The sequence below is a fragment of the Coenobita brevimanus genome, chromosome 116 (assembly GCF_032717465.1).
Source record: "Coenobita brevimanus isolate Jiangsu-jjx chromosome 116, ASM3271746v2, whole genome shotgun sequence".
NCBI lineage: Eukaryota > Metazoa > Arthropoda > Malacostraca > Decapoda > Coenobitidae > Coenobita > Coenobita brevimanus.
The window spans coordinates 22401383-22427083 of NC_137069.1; the positions used below are offsets into that span (position 1 = coordinate 22401383).

General features: G+C 40.9%; 1 protein-coding gene across 1 annotated transcript in view; it reads right to left on the minus strand.

Annotated features, from left to right (window-relative positions):
* Positions 1-25701, minus strand: part of LOC145418683 (uncharacterized) — a 176142-nt gene that overhangs the window by 328 nt on the left and 150113 nt on the right. The window lies entirely within an intron of this gene.

The window sequence follows — 25701 nt, forward strand, 5'->3', positions numbered from 1 at the left end:
ATTATTATTATTATTATTATTATCATTATTATTATTATTATCATTATTATTATTATCATTATTATTATTATCATTATTATTATTATTATCATCATTATTATTATTATTATTATTGTTATTATTATTATTATTATTATTATTATTATTATTATTATTATTATTATTATCATTATTACTATTATTGTTATTATTATTATTAGTAGTAGTAGTAGTAGTAGCATTAGTGTTGTTGTTAATATTATTATTATTATTATTAGTAGTAGTAGTAGTAGTAGTAATAATAGTAGTAGTAGTAGTAGTATTATGTTTACCTTCAATATTCTGTTTTCCTGTATTCATCCTGTAATATTCTCGATAGTAATGTTTTCCCCATTCAGGGCACATCGTCCCTCTCACACCGTAATCGTCCTCGTGGTGGCGGCTCCAGTTTTTGCTTTTTCTTTTTTTCATACATTATTCATGAAGATTTGTGTCCCTCCATGCATAAACCCCTAAGAGGCTTTCACACCACAGAGAGACGGGTACTTGCAAAACAGTGCTGCTGTTGTGTGTCATGAGAGAGAGAGAGAGAGAGAGAGAGAGAGAGAGAGAGAGAGAGAGAGAGAGAGAGAGGAATCTAGTGGGTTATGAGATTTAAGTACAAAGATGGATTTTTTCCAACATGCCGCTCAGGGAAGAGGGACTGGTCACGCTAGCATTAAATGATTCTATTGAATATCCTTGCCCAGGGACCCTACGATAACGATGGAGTAATGAGGGACTTGATTATGGAGGGAAACAGAGACAGACTGATAGATATACTGTAGATAGATACACCGATAGACAAAATAGACTAATAAAAAAAAATAATTTGGTTTTACGCCAGGTACCCCCGAAGGGCTAAGGTGTTGCCTCTGGGTAGAGGACTTTTGGACTGGAGCGTGTAGCATGTTATGACCGGATGCCCTTCCTGATGTCTACCAATGACCCTTGGGTGGATTCGATCCTCCGACCCTTCGGTCAGAGCGGAGCGCTGTAACCCACTGAGCCACGGCTGCTAGACCGATGCAGACTGACATAGATACATCGACAGATAAATAGACAGATAAATAAATAAATGGATAAATAGACAGACAAATAGATAAACGGATAGACTGACAAACAGATAAATGGATAGACAAACAAATAAATGGACAGACAGACAACGATAAATGGATAGACAGACAGATAAATGGATAGACAGACAACGATAAATGGATAGACAGACAACGATAAATGGATAGACAAACAAATAAATGGATAGACAGACAACGATAAATGGATAGACAAACAAATAAATGGATAGACAGACAACGATAAATGGATAGACAAACAAATAAATGGATAGACAGACAGATAAATGGATAAATAGACACACAAATAGATAAATGGATGAACAAACAAATAAATGGATAGACAGACAACGATAAATGGATAGACAGACAGATAAATGGATAGACAGACAGATAAATGGATAAATAGACACACAAATAGATAAATGGATAGACTGACAAACAGATAAATGGATAGACAAACAAATAAATGGATAGACAGACAACGATATATGGATAGACAGACAACGATAAATGGATAGACAGACAGATAAATGGATAGACAGATAAATGGATAAATAGACACACAAATAGATAAATGGATGGACAGACAAATAGAGAAATGGACAGACAGGCAAATAGATAAAAAGATTAAAAGAAACAAGTAGATAGATGGAGAGAGAAAAAATGGATAAATGGATAAACAGACAAACAAACAGATAAATGGATAGACAGCCAAGTAGATAAATGGATAGACAGACAAATAGTTAATGGATAGACAGACAGACAAATAGATAAATGGATAAACAGACAAATAGATAAAGGAAAGGACAGACAGAATCATAGCTAGATGGACAGACAGATTACTATTACTACTACTACAACTACTACTACTGCCACTGCTAGTACTACTACTACTACTACTACTACTACAACTACTACTACTGCCACTGCTAGTACTACTACTACTACTACTACTACTACAACTACTACTACTGCCACTGCTAGTACTACTACTACTACTACTACTACTACAACTACTACTACTGCCACTGCTAGTACTACTACTACTACTACAACTACTACTACTGCTACCACCACTACTACTATCATTACCATTTCCTTATTAATTAACACTTTCTCAAGCGCCAAAATTCAATATCTCATTTACTTTCTCCAATACCTTATCAACTTTATTCTCTCCCTCTCTCTCTCTCTCTCTCTCTCTCTCTCTCTCTCTCTCTCTCTCTAACCAATACCCTATAAACTTTATTTCTCTCTCTCTCTCTCTCTCTCTCTCTCTCTAACCAATACCCTATAAACTTTATTTCTCTCTCTCTCTCTCTCTCTCTCTCTCTCTCTCTCTCTCTCTCTCTCTCTCTCTCTCTCTCTAACCAATACCCTATAAACTTTATTTCTCTCTCTCTCTCTCTCTCTCTCTCTCTCTCTCTCTTTGTTAACCAATCCATTATCAACTTTATTTTTTTTGTTCTCTTTTTTAAACCAAAATCTTATCAACTTTCATTATTATTTCTCATTGTCTTTCTTTTTTTAACTGATACCTTGTCAACTTTCGCCATTCTCTCTCTCTCTCTCTCTCTCTCTCTCTCTCTCTCTCTCTCTCTCTCTCTCACCAATATCTTATCAACTTTCTTTAATTTTTCATTTTTTCATTTTTTAGGTCCCAAATTTCCGCTTTTGTCCGCACCTCCAAGATCTCATTTCCTTCTCCTTCGTTACTCACAATCATCTCATGAAGGAAAAAAATTATTATATATATAAAAGAGACAGGGAGAAAATTCGCCTGGGAGCTTGAGAAGGAGAGAGAGAGAGAGAGAGAGAGAGAGGAAGAAGAAGAAGAAGAATATCCCCAATTTACAGTAGTTTATAACTCTCTCTCTCTCTCTCTCTCTCTCTCTCTCTCTCTCTCTCTCTCTCTCTCAGTAACGCACAGAGAGAGAGAGAGTGGTGTATCCTCAATCTACAGTAGTTTATAATCTCTCTCTCTCTCTTTCTCTCTCTCTCTCTCTCTCTCTCTCTCTCTCTCTACGGATCCTAAGCTTTTTTATGAATGCATTAACGACAATAAGAGACTCAAGGCGGGCGTTGGTCCACTTATCAGCGACGAGGGTGCTCTTATCTCGGACGATCAGGAAATTGCCTCTACTTTAAGTAAGTTTTTTATTTCAGTTTTCACAGTAGACGGCAATGACACCACCGAAGAGCATCAAATGTCAATCCAAAACGCACTAAATGACATGCATATTAGCAGTAATGAAGTGAGAGATAAACTTAATAAAATGAACAGTAATAAGACTCCCGGCCCAGACAACTTCTACCCTAAAATACTGAAAAATGTGGTGGATGTAATATCCAGCCCTCTAACATCTATCTTTAACAAGTCCCTACAACAAGGAAAGGTTCCAACAGACTGGAGGCTGGCTAACATGACTCCTATATATAAAAAGGGGAGTAGAGATCAACCAGGTAATTATAGACCAATTAGCCTAACCTCTGTCTTGGGAAAGATCCTCGAATCATTAATTAGAGATTGGATAGTTGAGTTCCTAGAAACTAATAACGTAATTAGGAACAGCCAGCATGGCTTTAGAACGCGGAGATCATGCCTGACAAATTTAATTGAGTTTTACGATACACTTTTTAAAATGAATGATTGTACCAGGTCACTTGTTATAATCTACTTAGACTTCCAGAAAGCCTTTGACAAAGTGCTGCATGATAAACTAATGACAAAAGTAAGATCACTTGGAATTGACGGAAATATTCATAGATGGATATGTTGCTGGTTAAGTGAGAGAAAGCAACGAGTCGTTATAAATGGAGTGGAATCAGACTGGGCTCCAGTGACCAGTGGTGTTCCTCAGGGATCAGTGTTGGGACCAGTCCTATTTATTATGTATATTAACGATATCGATGTTGGCCTAAACAACTCCATTTCTAAATCTGCGGACGACACAAAAATCGGCAACACTATATTAACTGAAGAAGACAGAATTAGCCTTCAAAATGACCTTAATAAAATTGTCAGCTGGTCAGTAAAATGGCAAATGCCCTTCAATGTAAATAAATGTCAGGTACTGCAATGTGGGAAGAAAAACAAACGATATCATTACGAAATGAAGGGCCAAATCATTAGCAAGTCCTCATTAGTTAAGGATCTAGGCGTACTAATTTCAGACGATCTGAAATGTTCGAATCAATGTATCTCTGCCGCCATTAAAGCCAACAGAGCCCTAGGCTTCATCAAAAGACATTTTACATATAAAAGCAAAGATATTGTAATCCCCCTATACACAAGCATAGTCAGGCCACACGTAGAGTTTGCAGTGCAATTTTGGGCTCCTCACCTAGTTAAAGATATAGAAATACTCGAAGCGGTCCAGCGTAGGGCTACCAAGTTAATCCCGTCCTTGAGGAATAAACCATACCTCGAGAAACTCAGGGAATTAAACCTATTCTCTCATAGAAAACGGAGACTCAGGGGACGGCTGATTGAATGTTTTAAGATTCTAAAAGGCTTTAGTAATATTGATTCAAGCAAGCTATTCATAGTAATTGCCGAGACTGTAACTCGAGGAAATGGTATGAAGCTGCAAGCAAGGAGGGCTAATCTTGATACAACCAAAAACTTCTTCACTTACTCTGTTGTAGGCGAATGGAATAAACTCCCTGGGAATGTGACTGAGAGTGGTACCATAAATATATTTAAAAAGAGACTGGACATGTATCTCGACGCAGTTGGTATCGTTTAGTTAGGATGGAGCAATTATTGCATATTCGCGTCTGCACTCATCTGTCTATTAGACACAGACAATATTTTAGGGAATATATAATAGATAAAAATTCTATTCATCTTTTTAATTTCAAAAAACATTTTAAAAAATTGCATGCACAGAGTAAGTATTTCCCTTTTCCATATTATTCTACTTCTGCCGATCCTATAAAATTCCTTCATGTTTTTCATTCCTGTAATCTCTTGTTTCCTGTACGGCAAATGCCGGAGGGTCTGGAGGGTGGGGGAGAGAGCCTTCTTCTGTACTATCCTTTTCTCCTGCTCCTATGCACTGTATTAGTGTTAAGGCATATTAGTATTAAAGCCGGACCACCTCGTAGGGACCGTAAGGTCTGTGTGGTCTGTGTATCTATGTAACTCTATGTAACTCAGTAACGCAGAGAGAGAGAGAGAGAGAGAGAGAGAGAGGGGAGGAGAAGGAGGAGGTGTTGGAAGTTCGAGTGAAATTTATAATGTAACCACCACCAAATCGACCCCAATTTACCTAAACCAAGCTAATTTGAGATACCAGTGTCTTTCTCTATGATGCTGATACACACACACACACACATACACACACACACACACACACACACACACACACACACACACAATCGGTAGAGAGGTGCCCTGCAGTTCTAACGGACCCAGGTTCAAATCCCCGCTGGGGCAGGGAACAGTTTAAGGATTTGAATTTCATTAAATCAGGACTTTACTGATCTACCAGATGACCCGCCGACGTGTCGTAAAAATACCCCCGCTAATACCAATACACCAGTCCTGCATGAGACAGCCCTAGCATGTATTCAATATGGACGGTGGGTGTTAGCGCCGAATTGGTGGCATGTAGAGGTGGATGGTATGTAGGAGGACTGCTGGGCCTTGAGAGCAGGCTGTGAAGCCTATGCCCAGAGTCGGACAAAAAAAAAAAAAAAAAAAAAACACACAACCTAAACACATCCATCCACGAAAACACACACACACACACACACACACACACACACACACACACACACACACACACACATTACCTACACAGATCCATCCACGAAAACACACACACACACACACACACACACACACACACACACACACACACACACACACACACACACACACACACACACACACACGCACACATACTCACACAGCCAATTGTCGTTCAGTAAGGAGGCTCCCTAAGACCTCTTCCTCAGCGATTTATTTTTGGATCTGGCTGGTTAATATCCTTTTGTATTTTCCCTATGCAGAATATGGCGCTATTAAAATAATGATAGTAATGTATAATAAACAAAATAAATGGCTTAGGAAGAGGTGTTACGGAGTTCCTTAACCGACGAGAATACGAACCCTAGTCATACAAACATTAACCACCCATATCCAGAAAATAAATAAATAAATAAATAGCTAAGAAACAGGTATGAGGAATCCTGCTTGGTTACGCTGCTGTTCTGTATTATATGTTGCTATGCTATGCTATGCTATGCTGTTATGGTGTGTTATGTTGCTACGTCATGCTGTAATTCTATATTGCTATGCAGTATTATGCCATGTGATGCTATGCTATGCTGATATTTTAAGCTATGTTATGCTGTCATGCTGTGTTATGTTGTGTAGTCTTATTACACAGTGTTGGTATGTTACACTATGTTAAGTTGGTATGCTATGCTATGTGATGCTGCTATGTTGTGGTATGTTAAGCTAGGTTAGGCATCAGATAAGGAAGTCTCTGTCTCTTTAATCTGTCTCACTCTTAGGCCTGCCTCAATTAAGTATCTGCCTCACTCTGCCTCACCATGCCTCACTCTGACTCACCCTGCCTCACTCTACCTCACGCTGCTTCACACTGCCTCACTCCGCCTCACCGTGCCTCACTCTGCCTCATAACCTGCACCTGCCTGTTCTGCGTTTGTCTTGCCCTACCTCCCACCTGCCTCACCCTACCTTTTACTGTCTGGCTTCCTTATTCTGCCTCAGTTTGCCTCACCCTGCCTTACTCCGCGTCACCCAAATTGAGCCTACTACTTACTTCACTCTAAAACCTATAATACTCTGCCTCACCCTGCACACTCTGCCTCATCCTGAATAACTCTGCCTCACCGTGCCTCACCCAGCTTCACCCTGCCTCATCCCTTGCCTACCTAACTGCCTGACTCCATCACCCTGTCTCACCCCATTGTCCTCAACCCCGCCCTAATGACTGCAATAAACACCAACACTGATCTATGTAATTACCTTATTTTCATATCTGGTCCTCTCTACCTTCCTGCAACCTACTTAAGATTCTGCTAAATACTACTTGATCTGCCGAGGAATGTTGTCTTGTAGTAGTAGTAGTAGTGGAAGTAGTAGTAGTAGTGGTAGCAGTAGTAGTAGTAGTAGTAGTAGTAGTAGTAGTGGTGCTGGTGGTAGTAGTAGTAGTAGTAGTAGTAGTAGTAGCAGTAGTAGTAGTAGTTGTAGTATCCCCAAGTTCATCTATAATGTGAACCCAGTGGACTGCAGACTTAAGTTACCTTTTCTCCGGCGGTCCACCATCCTTCTTTTGGGAACAGAAAGGGAGATGAAGGACGCTTGTATAACCAAGTATAACCAGGCAGTGAATCTCCCCAGTTATATCGGTGCCACCACGGGAAGGGGACCCTCTACAATACCAATATTTATTCAGAAACAAAATTACAAACACATAAAGCATTCTAGTGACAAATGAAGATACAAATCACCCATTTTACTCACAGCTGGTCTAAAATTCCCATCTCTCCATCTTCAGCGTTCACTTGTCACAATGGATTAGCACTAGACTACGGCGCTAGTCACGAAGAAGAACTGGGAAAGGATGTATAGCCGTAGCACTGTCTTTTTCCGCCACTGAGCTACGCGAAATAAGCTGAAAAAGGACGAAAGTCCGGGTCAGGCTAAAGTGCAAGAGGTATAGCACGTTACACGAATTTCTGGTAAATATTGTAACTCGAGATACGACGTAGTACACAACACGAATTTCCCACAAAACGAATACAGCTACTAGACACGCAAATTCCTCCCGATTCACGAACTTAGGTGTTAATATTCGGCGCTCTGAATATTCCTTGGAGTCGAACACACGCCCGCGCCGGTATCGTGGCTCCTAGATGCCTTCCCACAAAGCCGATGAAGGCGCGAAATGTAGTAATGTCGAACACGCTTCTTCGGTGGGATAATTATTCTACCACTACTACACTACCACCATCCACAACGACCACTTTACCATAACTACCACAACTACCATTACTACACCATCCACAACTACCACTACTACCACCATCCACAACTACTACTACTACCACCATCTACAACTACTATTCTCGCCCTCGTATTATGGTATTCGTCTCTCTCTCTCTCTCTCTCTCTCTCTCTCTCTCTCTCTCTCTCTCTCTCTCTCTCTCTCTCTCTCTCTCGTCTGTCTGTCTGTTTGTCTGTCTGTCTGTCTCTCTCTCTCTCTCTCTCTCTCAGCCGTCCCTGCAACACACAAGAACTCGCCCTGTGAAGTGGACAAGCGGTGTTATATATGCACCACCTTGTACTGGAAAAAAAGTATATTGTGGGAATTTTTTTTTTTTTTTTTTTGAGGTAGTGCTTCCAAATTCCGCCTGGCAATATTTTACGGCCAATCATGTATGTATGTATGTATGTAGTCCTTTATATGTATTTATTTACATAATTATGTATCTGCCTGTATGTATGTACTGTATATATGCATGCATGTATGTATGTGTGTGTATGTATGTATGTGAGTGTGTATGTATGTATGTATGTATGTGAATATAGGACTAAACTGTAAGTCTTTCATCCATCTTCCCCTCTCTCCTCCCATTGCCCTGTCCACCTAAACTCAAGGGGCATCAATGGGTGGGGGTGCGTCACTTCCCCAGCCACTAAAATAAGCTGTGTCGCCCTTCAGACACGTAATATATGGCAGTACTTGTCCGTATGTTGCTTCCCCCCCCCCCTACCTTAATGCTAGGCGTGTGTATGCCGCCCGCTACGATACATAACACATACATATATTTATTCATACATACATGTAAATACATACATACAGTACATACATCTCTTATGTTCCCTCCTCCCCGCCCCTCCTCTCTCTCTCTCTCTCGTGGGTGGATAACAGGCAGCAGTGTGACCTCCGCCAAATCACTCAGCTCACGGTCTCCACGCGTCCACCCCAAATACGCGGGATTGGCGCATATTTTGGCGGATATTTGGCGGATTAGCATTTAATGGATTCACGGACACGAACGCGAGAGTCAACAACGGGCTGAGGGACGTGTACAGAGCTGGGTTTCGAATTCCAGTGTTTATGATTCGTTAATAGCTGACTCTTATATATTTAGGGCTTGTCTATCTATCTATATACCTAGGCTGCTTCCCCCAAGGAAAGGGAGGTAGCCGAGACAGGACGACACACTCCCCATTTACTCATCCATTCAAACACATTCATTCGCATTTTAGCCCCAAAGGGGAGAACGGACAGATCCTCACCGCACCACACCGCACAAGAGTCAACTGCGCAATGCAATCAGTGAAATCAGCAGCAGGGCCTGACAGCAGAGCTGGTTTACCTCTGCCTCATCATAACAGACTCATCCCCTTACCCGTACCTGACCTGCCTAGCTGATCAGACCAAATGCGGGAGAATATCCCCTCAAGGCTGCGTCATCACTTATTCATTCACAATTTCTCTCCATTTATTTCTGTCATGCACAGCCACTCTTCCTTGCTCAACAGACATCCCTCTCACATCCAGCGCTCTCTTCACACTGTCCATCCATCCTATTCGTGGTCTTCCTCTCAGCCTTACACCTCTCACATCAGATTTAGTTATCTTTTTCACCAATCGCTCATTATCCATTCTCTCCATATGCCCAAACCATCGCAACACCCTCTGCTCAACTCTACCAGCCATCTCCCGAACAACTCCAGTTCTCCTTCGCACTTCATCATTTCGCACTCGATCCATACGCGTCACTCCACACATACTCCTCAGACACCTCATCTCCATTACATTCAAACCTTTCCTCTTTTCTACACCCATATTCCATGTTTCAGCCCCATATAAAGCAGTCGGTACCACAACACCCTCATACAGCCTTCTCTTTACATCCATTCTAAGCGAACGACATCTAAACACTTTTTTCATTCCTCCCAGCGCCTTTCCTACTTCATTTATTCTAAACTTCACTTCTGCATCTATTCTTCCATCCACAGCAACATGTGACCCTAGATATTTAAAACACTCTACCCCCTCAAGCAACTCGCCATTCAAAACTATATTCATCCCCTACCATCTACCAACCTCGTACTCTTCATCACTTTACTCTTATTCTCATTTACTTTCAATTTCCTCCTTTCACACACCCTTTCAAACTCCTCTACCAACTGTCTCAATCTCTCCTCTGAATCAGCCACCAGTGCAGTATCATCTGCAAACAGCAGCTGCTTCAGATTCCACTCTCCACCATCAACATTCACCAGACTCAGACCTCCACCAAAACTCTTGCATTCACCTCCCTTACAACACCATCCATGTAAATATTAAACAATCAAGGCGACATCACACATCCCTGTCGCAGCCCCACTCTCACAGGAAACCAATCACTCACAGCATTTCCCACTCTTACACACGCTCTACTATTTACATAAAAACTTTTCACCCCTTTTAGTAACCTACCATCAAGTCCATACAATCATAAAACGTCCACAAAGCCTCCCTATTAATTCTATCATACGCTTTCTCTAAATCCATAAATGCCCAAAACACATCCTTGCCTTTCGCTAAATACTTTTCACACACCGGCACTTGTCTCACCGCAAACACCTGATCCACGCATCCCCTTCCTCTCCTAAAGCCACACTGCTCATCACCAATCACTCCCTCTGTACCCTCTCTAACTCTCATAATTAACACTCTACCATACACCTTCCCTACAACACTCAACAGACTTATACCCCTAAAGCTAGTACATTCATACTTATCACCCTTGCCTTTATACAACGGGACCACACAAGCACTTGCCCAGTCAATTGGCACCATACCTATCACAATGCTCACATTCAACAGTCTTACTAACCAGTCAACAATAGTCACTCCACCACCCTTCAGGCATTCCACAGCACACCCATCCATACCTGCAGCTTTCCCTGTTTTCATCTCCTTTACTGCCTTCTCCACTTCCTCCTTCGTGATCAAAGAATCAATCAACTCTCCCAACACATTTATTCCTTGCACCCTTCCATCCGCCACAATCTCAGCCACCGTTTCCTTCTCTACATTTAACAATCTTTCAAAATACTCTGCCCATCTCTTCCTTACTGCATCCATCTCAATTAACATCCTTCCATCCTCTGCTTTTATTCGTTCTTCCTTCCCAGACTCTCCCTTTCGCACCCTTTTCACCTCCTTCCAAAACATTTTCTTATTCTGTTGAAAATTCTCTGTCAGCAGCCTACCCCACCTCTCATCTGCTGCCACTTTAGCATCACGCACTGCCCTTCTCGCCCTATTCCTCTTTTCCTTATACCTTTCATCTGACATCTCATCCTTCCTCTGCAGCCACACTTCACATGCACGTCTCTTCTCAGCCACAGCCATACTTACTTCCTCGCACCACCATTCACTTCCTTTTCTTACACCACCACCTACACATCTCACACCACACACCTCTTTTGCATGCCCCACCACAGCACTCTTAAATAACTGCCATTCCTCCTCCACACTGCCATTTTCCCGATCTTTCACTGCATTCCACTCATCTTTCAATTTCTCCTGATACTCTATCTTTTTCTCTCTTTTATCCAACTCACTCACTTTCAAAACCTCCCTGCCACACCTAACCCTCCTAGCTCTCACCCATCTCTTACCTACTCTTAACTTTCCCTCCACCAGGCAGTGGTCAGACATACCTCCACCCTCCCCTCTCAGAACTCTCACATCCAACAATCTTCCTATTACATTCCTAGACACAACCACATAGTCCATCAAGGCTCTATCAACAACCCGTCTACTCTCCTGTCTCACCCATGTATACTTATAAATATCTTTCTTCTCAAACAGCGTATTTCCAATCACCATCTCTCGCTCAACACACATTGCTATCATTCGTTCCCCATTTTCATTTCTTCCAGGCACACTTTACATACCAACTACACCTTCAACTGCTACATTTCCCACTCTAGCATTCAGATCTCCCATCATTACCACATTCACATTCGCTCCAAAACTCTGCAGACACTCATCAACATCATTCCAGAAAGACTCCCTCTCTTCTTCATCCCGTTCACTACCAGGCCCATATGCACTCACAAACACCCACAACTCACGTTCAATATTTCGCTTTCACCCACATCAGTCTTGATGACACCTCCTTCCATTCAATCACACACTGCTGTACTTCCGGACTCACTAACAAGGCCACACCTTCTCTTGCCCTTCCTCTATCAACACCTGACAATCTTCCATTCACACTTCCAAACATAGACTCACCCTTCCCTTTCATCTTCGTTTCACTCAAAGCTAACACATCCAACTTTCTTCTCACAAACATTCTCCCTTTTAGCCTCAATCGCAAAACAGGTAATTCGTTAGTTGATTCACACATATAGAATTCGTGATGGAGAGATGGTATACAGAGGTATATGAGAGAGGGGTGTGTGTGAGGTGGAGGGAGGGCAGCGTAATGGCAGAGGAGCGGGAGACAGAGGACGAGATGGAGGGATGGAATGGAGGGGTATATGAAAGAGGGGTGTGTGTGTGTTGGAGGGAGGACAGCGCATGGCAGGGGACAGGGCGACATGAAGGTGATTTGTCTGTGACCACTTCTTACGGTATTAAGATTTATTAGATAAATAGATAGATAGATAAACAGATAGACTGACAGATAGACAGATAGGCAGATAAGTAGACAGATTGATAATTTTATTCTTTGTCACTCTCGATTCTTGTAGTAGGAATTAAAGATGAATACAGTGAGTTGATCTTAATTTATTATCTTCAGAGAAAATCTAAGTTGAGCAGGGTATGTCTTACAGAGACAATATAATAAGTAAGTCTAGTTGGGCCCCTATTCTTGTTCACTCTCCCCACTACCTGTCAGTTCTAATGCTAGCCTCCTTCTGAGCTCTGCTTCCTAAATTCTGGTGAAGCAGGGGTCGTGTCACGTGTGTTACACTGTGGTTGGAAAGTTCCAGAAACGTGTGTGTGAGTATGTGTGTATGTGTGTGTATGGTCACTAGGCTTTGTTCGTATGCTATCTCGTTGACACACTACCTATATCATCCCCTGACTTGCTACTTCCTGTGTATTGTCAACATTTCCTCAGTTAACTTGCAAGATCATTTCCCTTTTCCAGGCTTGCCTGGAGCTCCGCCCATCCATCTATTTATCTATCTATCTATTATGATTTGTACTTATAATATGGACTCATAACATTGCTCGGCCATGCCGCTGAAGGTCCTCCGACAGCAATCGTTATTGACATATGCTAATCTATTAGTACATAATAATGATTATAATATTGTATACATTTAATATTCATAGTAAATTGCAATGATCCAGTAATATTACATTTTAAACAAGCTGTATACATATTTGAATAAATGCACTAAAGGTAAACTATTTAACTGTAATACAGTATGTACATGGGTTATTGTAGTGAAATGCATACATGCAAGAAAAAAAAAAAAGTTTAAAATTAAGATTATGGTAAGAGTTATTAATATTTCATTTAAAGATAATGGTACTGGTATGCCATGCTTCTATATCATGGGTCATTCTTCTTTGTATTATATATATATATATATATATATATATATATATATATATATATATATATATATATATATATATATATATATATATATATATATATATATATATATATATATATATATATATAATTAATACTATTTACAAAATATGTACACTTCATTCAGGGGGGTTAACTTGGATGTTAACTCTCCCCCCACTAAATACTGACTCCAAATTTGCAATTCTTGCATGCATTTTGTGCATTGCGAACAGCAGTACTGCAAATACAATGAAGAAGATTATAAAGACAGTAGGTGCTGGGCTATACACATAATATGGGTTGAACATACTCAAACTCAAATCTTCCCAGGGCTTCATTGTTTCATTGATCAGTTGCATAGTTTCAAACTTAGGTGAAGTCAACTTAATGCTTGTGCTCATGTTAAAGTCCATATCAGGCAGTGGGTGGAAATGTTTGTGTGTATGATTGAGGATGGCGTAGTGATTGACGGTGGATAAAGTAGACATGGCTGGTGTAAATACCGCACAGTAGTCTGGTGCTATGTATAATCCTGAGGCTGAAGTATGAGATGGTGGTATATCTGGACAGACTATGTAAACTGATGTGTTATGAGTGAAATAAAAAAACTGTGAGTGTCCGATGCATTGATGGTGTACAAGCTTATCTGGAGCAAAAGTGAAGTTGCAATGATTATGAATATTGTTAGTTCTGATGATAGCCATTTCACAAGGGACTGTATCAGTAGGCTGAAACGTGAAAATGTACGCAGGACAAAGATGAACAGCATGTAAGGATGTGCGGCAATTTCGTTCAATCGTTGATTCACTTGCGAAAGTGACAGTGTCCCGTCTCTTGGAGACCATGATGAGTTCGGTGTCTGTGTTGATGTTGATGATGACCAAAGTGTTATTTTAGAAGGGAAGGGGTGTATTTGGTATACTGTGAACAGGTCTTCAGTTATGAATGATACATGAACTACTACTGATGTTGGTGTTAGTGTTGCTTCTAAATTTGGATAATATTGCATGAATTCCCTACTTCGGAACAAAGTCTTTAATTTATGTTTATGTATGCCTTGACTAATTATCTGACGTAGCTCATGAACTGAGAGTAAGTCAATTGTGATCTTACCATCACCAGCACTCGAAATTCTTTGCATAAGTGCCCTGTACCGAACTCTAGTGTCGTCTAATTGTAGTAGCATCGTGTCAATATGTTCTGTGATGATGGAAAAGTATTGGAAAAGTGTTATGTTACCTTCCATTTCATTACTTTTATCTACACTTTCGAGAGCTATGTTTTCTGCCTTTTTCAGATTCTTCACAATTGTCTTCATTGCTGAGTTCTGTCCTGTGATGAATTTATCTTGGTATGTTAGTACCTGAGCTATTTTATTAAATTTGTTGTTTATTTCTTTAAGGTCATCCTCTGTAGCCAATCCAAAGATGTTCCCAAGAACTGCGCCACCCAGGTCGAACAAACCGTGCTTTTGGCGAGTACATGTGATGTTGTTCCTGTTGCTCAATACCTCCGTTCCATAAGATGGGAGATCTTGGATCATGATGAGCATAGTTGACTTTGCCTGTTCTATTTTCCATTTCGCTAACTTAACTATTTCATTCACTTCCTTTGTGTTATGTGCTTGTGAAACATAGCTTCCTATCATGAAGTCCAGGGTTCGCATGGGTTTCGCGGGATTTTCTAGATAAGAAGGTAATTCATACAAGTAATCCAGACTTATTTCAGTACACATGACGTCTTTCACGATTGAAGTCGTGGCCGTTGGAGCTATGAGGCATCCTTGTCGTACTATGTGTCGGGGGTCTAAGTGTGCATATCCTCTTGCTATGTAGAGCAGAATCCATAGTATAAGTCCCTTCATCGCTACCTACTGAAATAAATATCTATTAATTTCCTAATATGGTCATGCTGTGGTCGATGAAAGTGATGATGTGCGTTACGGCTGATTGTTATTTCATTTATGCAAGGAGTTTAAATCGATATTTAATTCTCGGAAATGATGTACTGTAGATTTTATTGGAACAGTTGCACCTATGTTTGATTGTTCGGTATATGACCTTAATTTCTTTTTGTAATCATTGTTGTTTTCTTGCTTGGTTTCTTGAGTTACGTTCGCCTGTTCGGTTGTGTCCGATGCTGAATAATTATTGGATAATTCCCTTGAAACTCGTTTTAAATGGTCAATATTAACTTGTTTCTCTTCGCCACTTGACAGTGACTTAATTAAAACTTTGCTTTTATGTTAATTACTCTGTATGGGCCCTCAAATTTTGGGGATAATTTATTGTCTCTCGTATGAATGATACCATAAACAATGTCTCCTAAGCTGATAGGTGAATCTCTTGCCTTCTTCTTAAATGCCTCCGTCATTTCTTCCTTGGACATCGTTAATTGTTTTTTGACTCTTTTGTGTATGTCCTGGAGTTCACGTACGCGGAGTTTAGAGTAATCATCGTAATTGTATATGGGCAGACTGTCACCTTCTAGGAGCTCATATGGTTGTTTTTTGTCTGTCCCATATATAATGAAATGTGGTGTGTCACCTATGGATTTATTTATAGTTTCATTAATTGAAGCTTCTACTCTGGGAATCCAATCATCCCAGCTTGCATAATTTTCACTGAGAATGTGTCGTAGCACATCTAATACTTTTTTGTTTTGTCTCTCTACTAACCCATTCGATGCTGGGTGATAGGCTAAAACGTTAACCTTTTTGATGTTGTATTGTTTACATATTTCTTGTAAGATCTCAGAATTAAATTCTCCTCCATTATCACTTATTAGTACCTATGGGGTAGTAAAGCGACATATTACATTATCTATTATTGCCTTTGCTACTGTCTCTGTTGTCTTATCTTTAATTGGAGCTAAAATGACATAACGGGAAAAATGATCCGTTGCAACGAATAGGTATAGGTTTTTATTGTATGATAATGGCATCTTAAGTAAATCAACAGCGACAACGTCCAATGGTTGATGTGGTACAGGGTAATTACCCATCGGTGCAGGTGTGATTGGGTATCCTTTGTGTTTTGCACATGATTCGCATCTGTCTATATGATTGTTTATATCTTTTCGTAATGAAGGCCAGTAATGTAACAGCTGGGCTTGTTTGAATGTTTTATCCTTTCCAGGATGTCCTGCATGTGGGCTATCGTGTATCGTTCGTAATACTTGGGGTATCATGTCTTTGGCGTTTTGGTTGTTTAAAGTTAATCTTGTATAATGTATTATTGACCACTGTGAATTGTTCGAGTGGTACATGCAGTTTGGGTAATTGTATGTCATCTCCACTTTCTAACTTGTATGTAACTTTAGACCATATTGGGTCAAGTCTTTGTGCTTTTGCGATATCATCGTGGTTTGGAATATTTCCTTTGAGATCTAATGCCACGACCTGAATTGTGTTCGGGTTCCTAGATAATGCGTCAGCTACTATGTTCATTTTACCTTGTATATAATGAATTTGTACATTGTAGTTTTCAACTGTACATTTCCATCTTACTCTCCTCCCAGAAAGGAGTTTTTCTTTAAACATACCCACTAGTGGTTTATGGTCGGTGAATAAGTGGATTTCGTAACCATATACCAAATCTCGAAACTTTTGTAACGCAAAAACCACTGCAAGTGCCTCTAAGTCTGTAGTGCAATAATTTTTCTCCGCACCTTTTGTTTGTCAGCTGGCAAATACAATTGGTTGATTCTTTCCTCTTTTATCTTCCTGCATCAGTACAGCCCCTAATCCTTTAACTGATGCGTCTGTACAAATAAGAAATGATTTTGTGTAATCTGGATATGCTAAACAAGGTTCATTTGTTAGTTTAATTTGTAGATTGTTAAATGCCCTTTTTTGTTCTTCTTCCCATTGGAATATAGCATCTTTTTGAGTAGTTGGAATAGAGGAAAGGCTATATGGGAGAATTATGGTACGAATGACCTATAGTACCCAGCTAGACCTAAAAATGGTAAAACTTCGTCAGTCGTAGTGGGTTCAGGAAAATCTTTCACTGCCTGTATTTTGTCATCAGTGGTGTGAATACCATTAGAACTTAATTTGTGGCCTAAGAAATTTATTTCCTTAAAGCAAAATTTGCATTTAGAAAGTTAATTTTTTAAACCAGCATCACTAAGCTTTTGCAAGAGTAAATCTAATTTCCTGAGATGATCCGTAATATTCTTCGTTGCGATTATAATATCGTCAAGATAAACAAATATTCCTTGTCCTAAAATTCCGGACAATACGTAATTCATAAGACGCTGGAATGTGCCTGGGGCTGTCCTCAGTCCCATCGGCATCCTTGTATATTGGTAGTGGCCTCTGTTTGTGGAAAAGGCAGTGTATTTACGGGACTCCCCTGAAACCGGTATCTGATAATAGCCATTTAGTAGATCGATGGTTGAGAATAGGTTATTCTCAGGTCCAATATTCTGTAGAACGTCGCTTAGCAATGGCATGGGAAATCGTCTGGGATTGTGTGATTGTTTAGTTTACGGTAATCTACTACCGCACGCATTTCTCCATTTCGTTTGGGCATGAAGAATAATGGGGCATTCCACGGGGAGACTGAAGGTTCAATAATTCCAAGTTTTAACATTTCATCAACATACTGATTTGCAAGTGTACGTTGGGAGTGTGGGATGCGGTAGGCTGGTACAAAAATTGGTGGTGTTTCTGGGTGCACATTAATCTTGTGATTAATCAGGTTAGTACACCCTAATTGTTCTCTGGGTAATGCTACGGTGTCCCTGTGTGTTTCCAGCAGGGTTAACAAATCATTTTCTTCATCAAATTCACCTGAGTGAATTAAATTTTCTTTAATGCTTTCTCTATCCATAGATTTTATCCCACTTGTCACTCCAGCTATGACTATTTCCTTCCCAGGGGCGGGACATTTTTCAATATTAACTATACAAGTCCCCTTTTTCAACTGAACTTCCTCATTCATGTGATTAATTATGAATATCTGAGTTTGCCCTTCGTCGTTCATCTGACAATGCGTTTTTTACTGACAATCCCTTTACTTTACATAATTCTTCTAAGACAAGAACAGTACTATTCCGTAATTTGATCTTTATGGTAACTTTCACATAGGAATTAGGTGGTATAACTAAATCATTGGTGAGATGGGCTGGAAAAACTGATAAATCAGTACTGTTATCTGGGTCACAAATTCTGGAGGCTGGGGCTGGTGGTGGGAGTGGATCTATACACTCATCTGTTTGTGTATGTTTGTTTAAGCCTTTAATATTACCAATTCTTTTTGTTTCTCTTTTACTAATCGGTGAGGGCTCTGATGGTATTTCCTCTATGAATTCATTGTCAAAGTCTATTCCATTCATTTGTGGGAGTATAGTTATGTTCTCTGCTCTCATGGATCTTAAGCCCAGTAACATATGAGCTTTAATTGCTAAGTTTTCAACTATATAGAAAAATGCAGAGAATGGTCTTGTAGTCTCTGTGAAACTGATATTTAACCTTATCATATCTTTCACTGTAATTTTTTTTCCATCTATCGTATATAAATCTAAATCAGCTTCTTCCAGAAAAGTTACTTTCTTCTTTTTTTTAAGAATTCTATTTATTTCTTCTTGTGTTATTAAGTTCACTGGAGAGCCTGTGTCTAAAAATAAGGAAACTTTTTGATCCTCACATACAGCTGGTATCAAGATACACTCATTTCCCAACATGCCTCCTATGTGAATTGTGGACTTGCTTTTCTTTACGTTTGTTCGTTTTTTGTCATGACTTGGTCTTCCCCCGATTTGAACATAGACACAATTTTTTCTACTGTTTTACAGTCACTGGTCCAGTGCCCTTGGTATCTATGATGCCTACAGTAAGGACCAAATCCTTGTGTCTTTTGTCTATCCTCTTTTGTTTTGATAAAGCATTCATACCTTGTGTGTCCTGGTTTTGCACAATAATGACATAGAATGGACCTATCTCTTGACCGTGACCTACGAGGTGGTTTCCCATATGTAGTGTTGTTTATGGTGTGAGACCTGCTCGGGCTGCGCGAAAACTTATGAAACTGCCTGTAGCCTGGTGTTTGTGATCGAACCCTCGTCACGTTTGGTTGTTTGCTCTGCCTGCTTTCTGGTTGCGATCGATTTTGTTCTCTGTTTGGGGTCGGTGTAGACGTTTTCACAGCTGATACTGTCTCAGGTACTCTCATTCTACTAGAATGTGCAGGTGTGTCGACCATACCTGCTTTACTGCAATGCATCTCTACCTCGTTCATTAAGTCTAGTAAGCACATGCCTGGGGTGTACGCGATCGTCTTGGTGATCTTAATGGTCCTATCAGGTAATTTACACAAGGCAGCTACATAACCAATGATGTCCACGACGAGGTCTGGGGACATCTTTCCATCATCTGTTATCCAGTTTGAGTTTTCCATAGTAACTAACAATGTTCTTTTGATTGTGGAGACATCAGCAGTTATTTCACTGAGCACATGGTTTGTAGTGTGCTCCCTTACAAGATCTACAATCTTATGTAATTCTGGAATTATACCTGGCAAGAAGTTCATACCTCCAGAAAATTTCTTCAAAAATTCAGTTTTAAATTCATCATATGTCCTAGCCTTGAGAAGCTTGTCTGATCGCAACAAATTGCTTGCTGGACATCTTTCCTGGCTTATGCAAGATGAAAAAATGACAATTTTCTCTTGTTCATTGAGTATGTGGCGCTTGATGAACATTTGTTTGCACTGACTGACTAATGAAATGACATCAATACCATCCTTTTCTGTGCCAGAGAATTTTGGGGCAGTTTTATCTTCATGGTAAACATAAACATGAGGTGGGGATGTTTGATCCGCGGTATTTGTTTCGTGATTCATTTTCACTGTTTGCTCCGTTAATTTAACTTGGACCTGTTTATCGTTGTGTAAGGGAATGGTGGAATATGATTCGCCTGCACGTAGCACTATATCAAGTATATTCTGATAGGTATGCAAGGCAGAAACTAAGTCCTCACTTGCTATGTCAGGGAGGGTTTCCCACTCATCATCTGGAACTGACGTATTTGTTTCTTGATCTTTAGTTTGTGGTGAGGTTTGTACAATGGGTGTGTTGCCTTGGTGCTCTCCTAATTGTGAATCTGTTGTTGGAGCTAATTGTGTTTCATCTGGTATTAACGTGAGTGGTTTCGAAAATATCCCTGTCATTAAGATATGGTGTTATGAAATACGCCTTTTGTTTATGTCCTAACTAAATAGATGAGTAAATGAGTTGTAATAAATAATAGATAGTGAGTGTATAAGTGTATATATAGAAATAAGTAAAGGAGTTGAATATACCTAATTTTAGCACTGAGAAGAAATGAGTAAGTATAATTTCACCCACTTGATACTGATCGTAGAGGCGTGTCGATGCAACTGTCGATCTCGGAAGAAAAATGCAGGATTGATTGAAGATCTCTTGATACTTCTAGTGCTGTGTTGATGGACGATATTACTCAGGAAATTCCATGGCCTGGTTAACAGCTGTCACAGGCAAACCTCAGCATAGAACGTCGAATTTCCAACTCAATACTGTGGAAATAAATGAGTATGAGTAGGAGCTATGTGAATAATGAGTAATGAGTTGTGGGTGAGAAGTGCCTGGTGTCAGTCACACGTTGCTTGGCGTGGCCCTATGTCAGCAAACTCGCGTTGTGATGTCATCTCAGCACATGGTGATGTTGGCTTCCCACACTGGTAGCTGTGGTGAATTAACTGAGTAGCGATGCGTAACCTGGGTGAAGAAAGGTGAGTAAGACGCGTTATAAATGTGGCTCTGGTGTTTTGCTGCGTGTCTTGACCTCTGCGTCAGCGATGGAGGTAGGCGGGAGAGAGTGTTGGGGTTTTGTGTGCTTGTTGTTTTGGTCTTTCTTTTTCTTTACTTGCTTTGTTTTTTATTCTTCTTGCTGCTGCTTGAAGTTACGGGAAGATTATAGAGTTGTTTTGTAGACTAAGCTTGTAGGCTGTATTTTGTAGGAATTCACTGTAGAACTGAAGCTAATCTTGTAGAGTCTCGCCTGCTTTTGTAGAAATTCATTGTTGATTCAGAGACAATGTCCGTAGATTCGCTGGCCAACAAATGTCACTCTCGATTCTTGTAGTAGGAATTAAAGATGAATACAGTGAGTTGATCTTAATCTGTTATCTTCAGAGAAAATCTAAGTTGAGCAGGGTATGTCTTACAGAGACAATATTATAAGTAAGTCTAGTTGGGCCCCTATTCTTGGTCACTCTCTCCACTACCTGTCGGTTCTAATGCTAGCCTCCTTCTGAGCTCTGCTTCCTAAATTCTGGTGAAGCAGGGGTCATGTCACGTGTGTTACACTGTGGTTGGAAAGTTCCAGAAACGTGTGTGTGAGTATGTGTGTATGTGTGTGTATGGTCACTAGGCTTTGTTCGTATGCTATCTCGCTGACACACTACCTATATCATCCCCTGACTTGCTACTTCCTGTGTATTGTCAACATTTCCTCAGTTAACTTGCAAGATCATTTCCCTTTCCCAGGCTTGCCTGGAGCTCCGTCCATCCATCTATTTATCTATCTATCTATTATGATTTGTAATTATAATATGGACTCACAACATTTATGCACACAAGGACTCCCAGCAGTTTCCAGAAATTGTTGGAAGTAATTAGCTCCCTTTGGCATTTGGTTTAGCTTCCAGTCCATTAATGAATGAATGAATAAATAAATCACCTATACCAAGGCAAACTTCAATATGAAAATTCCTTAACCCCTTAACCGCAGGGCGTCACTTTCGTGATGCTCGACCACAATGGATCATACAGCGGGGCGTCACTTTTGTGATTCTGTGTTATTTTAAATTATCCCGGGCTCTCAAGTGGTGCCTTGTATCATCTATCAGTACTGCCAATGTCCAACACTAGTCAGCACTCCAAATCTTATCTGTACTCCCATCCATTGTTGACATTTTAGCGATTTTACCTCCTTCGTGACTCCTCTCCCTACCTGCCCTCCATTACCCTGTCCTCTCACCTCCCACGCCGCGCTGCGCTACGCAAATTTCCCCCGGATTTTTCCACAGATTTCATTAATTGAAATAAGCCCTATGCCCTATACTTACACAAAATGATATATACCAAAAAAAAAATAAGGTAAGTGATAGTGTTATACACCAGGAATTGGCTAATTATCACCTAACAACACCTCACGTGCATTCATTCGCTACATTACCATGGTAATTTCTCCTTTGAATTATGCCTTGTAATCGATGTCTATAATAAAAATATATATCAGAAAGGAAGGGAGAAGCCTAAGTGACATTTACATTCATCTGGAACTACCTATTTCTTTATGAATTGCCGAGATTTTCTACCTATAAAAAATTAGCATGTAAGTTAGCAGCAGTCAGCCTCAGTGTCATTGTCAACCCTTCCCTTCTCAGATAAGCCACGGCATTTAGTTCCTTGTCCTCCACTGTAGTGAAACCATGTCGCACTCGCGCCCCGCCATTCCTGCCACTTCTGCGCCCATTGCAAAGGGCCCCGTGACCTCTACCCCTAAGAAAAGTAGTGAGGGAAGCAGGAAAGGACTTAGTGACTCTGCAGTGGCACGTGAACTTGCAGAATTGTCTATGGTGATGATGGACAGTGACTTTGACGATTCGGGTGAATCGTGTGATGAGCCGGGTGAGGTTATCGTGCCAGAAAGTGCTAGTACGAGTGCTTCAGTGTCGGAAGTAGTCTCTAGCTCCAAGGGAAAGGACCCGTTAGTGCAGCAAGGCAGGGAATTTGGGAAGGGAGTGAAAAGGCGGCATGTTAGCCCAAGAACAATGCCCCCGCATGACCCAGCCCGCCATGAGTCCCGAGTGCATTCACCTCCCCGTTCCCCAAGCCCCACTTCACTCATTTCTTCCTCATCATCGGCTGAGTTATCTCCGGAGTCTTCGTCGTCGGAGTCACCACCAACATCAACAGTGAAGGCAGGCCGTAGAGGAAGAGGTAAATCCAGGACTGTGAAAAGTAGTGTTGTTAGTAGGGTAAGGGCTGCTAGTGCTGTATGGCAACCCAGGGTCAGTGCGAGTGACCTTGAACGAGATAAATCTGCCTCACAGCCAACCACCACCACCACCACCACCACCACCCGCCCTACACCGCCACGACAGGGAATCCTGGATGCCTTCGCGTGGACGAAAGGGTCAGATTTTGTGCCTGAAACTTTAGTATTTGATGAGAGCTCCTCAGTTCAGCCTGCCTTCACTATTGACGAAAATGCTGAGTGTGTGGACTACCTTTTGGCCTTCCTAGATGACGAAATCATGCAGCACATATGTGATGAGACCAACAGGTATGAATCACAACGTGCTGCAAGTGGTACAGGTGCAGCCAAGATGCAACAGTGGTCCATGCTGGGAGTGCAGGAGCTGTATGTGTTCTTTGCCCTCATGCTTCTCATGCCACACTCCAAGAAGCATGAGTTGGAAGAATACTGGTCCATGGACCACTTACTACCCTCACCCACCATCAATAAGTACATGGCCAGAGATCGCTTCCGGAACATCATGGGAAACCTGCACTTTGCCAACAACGATGTACCTTCCCAAACCGACCCACTTTGGAAGATCCGGGAGATTCTGAGCAGAATGAAGGATAAGTTTATGTCATTCTTCCACCTCTTTCAGAAGGTTGTCATTGACGAATCCTTGGTTTTGTTCAGAGGACGTCTTCGGTTTGTTCAGTACATTCCAAGCAAACACCATCGCTTTGGAATCAAGTTCTTTGTACCGTGCGACTGTAAGACGGGGTACATCCTTGTCTTCGTCATTTATTCAGCCAGCACTGTCGATCTGGGTAAAACACACCCCCTTGGCTTCTCAGGCTGTGTAGTGAAAGTGCTCCTTGAAAAGTATTTTAGTGGGAATCATGTGCTGTATACAGACAACTACTATACAGCACCGAAACTTGCCAAATACCTTTCTGAGCACGGCATTGGCTCCTGCGGCACTGTCAAACGTAATCGTGCCCACTTCCCCAAATTCAAAGAGGCAGGAACCTCGCAGCGAGGAGACGTGCACCTAGCAAGTCTGAGAAGATGCTGGGAATATGGTGGCATGACAAGAGGGTCGTGCACATGCTCACCACCGTACATAAGGGGGGGATGACAGACAGTGGGAAGGTCGACCATAGGACAGGCGAACCTGTGATGAAACCTGATGCTGTGTTGGACTACAATATCAACATGCGGCTGGTGGACAAGTCCGACATGATGATTGGTGAGATCGACTGCCTCAGGAAGAATACTGGTTGGTACAGGAAAGTTTTTCTGCATCTCATAGATATGACGATGCTGAATGCCTTCATCTTGTACAAGATGAAGGTCAAGCCACCCAAGTCCTTCTCCCTGAGGTTGTTCGCCAGGACTTGTGTCCAGCAGCTGCTGGGAAGATATGGTAGGGTGACAGCAGCAACTCCAAGGCGCCATCCAGTAACACTTACCGACCGACTTGAGCAGAGGGCGTATATGGATCGGCACAGACTTGAGCTTATGCCTGCCACAGGGAAAAGGAAGGCTGCGATTCACAGGTGTCAGGTGTGTGCACATACCACCTGTCGCACACCTGAGCACAAACGCACCTCTTGGCAGTGCGCTGAGTGCCAGGTTCCCCTCTGTGTTACCTGCTTCTTCGATTACCACAGCCAGAAGCAGTTCTAACAGCGCAAGTGTGAAAGGAGAATAATTTGGAAATAATGTGTAAATAATGTGTAAATAGCAAGTGAAAGCAATGGATGTTCAGTACATATGATTGAACAGTGTATTATAGTTTTATCTTACTGAAAGTGACAGTGAATAACATCGTGTAAGTAAAATAGAAGGGTAAATATTGAAAATAGAATAGAAAATGTAAATAGTAATGTAAGTAATTAGTAATATAAGAATATGAGTACAAATAATTTGTTATAGCAGTGAAAGTGAATCCGTGGCTCTCTACGTATTTTACTGAATGAAAAATTGAATGACTTCAGTGACAATAAACTAATACTACTGAAG